Source organism: Mesocricetus auratus, unplaced genomic scaffold (assembly GCF_017639785.1).
Source record: "Mesocricetus auratus isolate SY011 unplaced genomic scaffold, BCM_Maur_2.0 Super-Scaffold_100003, whole genome shotgun sequence".
Lineage (NCBI taxonomy): Eukaryota > Metazoa > Chordata > Mammalia > Rodentia > Cricetidae > Mesocricetus > Mesocricetus auratus.
In genome coordinates, this window is record NW_024429188.1 from 51,142,273 (window position 1) to 51,144,293 (window position 2,021).

At 40.4% G+C, this 2,021-nt stretch overlaps 1 pseudogene; it reads left to right on the plus strand.

Annotated features, from left to right (window-relative positions):
- Window positions 1-266: 266 nt before the first annotated feature.
- On the plus strand, window positions 267-550 carry LOC121139839 (annotated as a pseudogene).
- Window positions 551-2,021: the final 1,471 nt, after the last annotated feature.

Consider the following 2,021-nt stretch of genomic DNA (forward strand, 5'->3'; position numbering starts at 1 on the left):
TGGTAGAACACAGATGCTATGAAGGCGATGGGAAATGTGGGAATGTTAACTTGGGAGGGAGGTAATATGGTGAGAGAGTAAAGAAGAAAAGACAAAAATATTAGGGATGTCTGAAAAAGTCACAATAAACCATATGATGTCATAAGATTGTTATAGATAGATAGGTAGACAGACAATCAGACAGACAGACAGATATGGCTCAGCAGTTAAGAGTACTTATTACTCGGGTGGCCTAGCTCCCAGCCGCTGCCCTTGGTCCGGTGGGCTGTGCTTGGCACCGGGCTGCAGCAGCCATGATGACCTTGCTTCAGCTTGTACGTGACCACTAGGTTCATATACTTGTCCCTGTGGGATTGGCCTTTGGATGCTATCTAGACAAGAGGGATGACAAAAAGCTGACTGCCTTCCGGAATAAGAGTATGCTGTTTCAAAGGAAACTGAGGCCCAATGAAGAAGTTACTTGGAGGTAAATAAATTCTGTGGCTAAATCACAGAATGTTCACATTTTAAAAGTTATCAGAGAAATAAAAATGTTTATTATTTAAAAAAATAATTCAAAATCCTCTCTAAACTTCAGTTTCAGGAATCTGAAGCCATGTTTTGGCCTCCACAGGTACCACACACACACACACACACACACACACACACACTGAAATGGTGTACAAGTATACAACTGGGCAAAACACTTATATTTGTAAAAGCAAATCCTAAATATATAAAATAAATGTGTATATACATATAAGTGAAGTTATACCACACTGGATAATAATGGTGCCTCTGAGAATTACAAACCAACAAAACCTTACTGCCTGGCATGGGAAACCTCACTCTGAGCTGTTGGGCTGGAGGGGGCCATCCAGGAGATTTCCAAAACAATACAGGCTATTGCCATTGCTCTTGGTTGCCTCCTAGAACTTGAAGATAAAATACTGTTGCTGAAAACACCACACATTTCAGAAAAAGAGCCTGAAGAAATCAAACAGGAACTAATCTAGAAGTCTCCTTCCTGCAGACAAATTCTCACAGTATTGGAAGGTGCTATTCAAGCTGCTAAAAGAGAAAGGTAATCAATAGCCTACAAAGCTTACAAATAAAAATAACTAGCCTAACTATATGTCTTCCATAGTGCAATAGTGGTAACATGATTTGGGGAGTAACCGATGCCTGTCTAATTGGACTTAAAGACTGCTAAATTGGAGAGAATTCATGCCTGGTACTGCAACCTACCTAACAGCCCAGTTGGAGAGGTCATAGACCCTAGAGGAGAATCTGTAACTGTCATTTCCTAAACAAATATAATTTCTAGTTATATACAAAATACCTATCCTTTTACCGACTATAATAGTTACTTTTCCATTGCTGTGATAAACAACATGACCAAGGGACCTAGAGAAGGAAGGATTTATTTGGCCGTGCAGGTTCAGAGGGATAAGAGTCTATTATGGCAGGGAATCACAACAGCAGGTGACAGGAATGGCAACATGTGTGGGAAGTTAAAGGCTCACATATTCAACTGTAAGCATGAACCAGAGAGAGTGCATTGGGGATATTGTGTGACTGTTGATATCTCAAAGCCTGTCTCCAGTGATATACTTTCTCCAGCAAAGTCACACCTCCTAAAACCATGCAAGCAGTGCCACCAACTGAAAACTAATTCATTAAATGCCTGATACTATGGGAGGGCATCTCATTCAAAATGTGAGTATAGCTCTCACCCCTCATCAAAGAAGCTTCTTTTTGTAGCAGACAGAGACTGTTGTTGAGATCCCCAACAAGTCAAATGCAGATAAGCTATTGTGGGGGACTCAATTCTAAAAGATACATCTGTAATTCAACCTCTGTACCTAAGGGTCAGGAACAATCCTGAAAGAGGGGGTGGGAAGATTATAAGAGCCAGAGGATAAGAACAATTGCTACAAGACAGTGTCTTCTAAACATGTCAGGGAATCTGTGCACATAAAACCACAACAAGCAAATAGTACTTATATTATGGCAATGTCAATGGACATGAATTGGGAAAA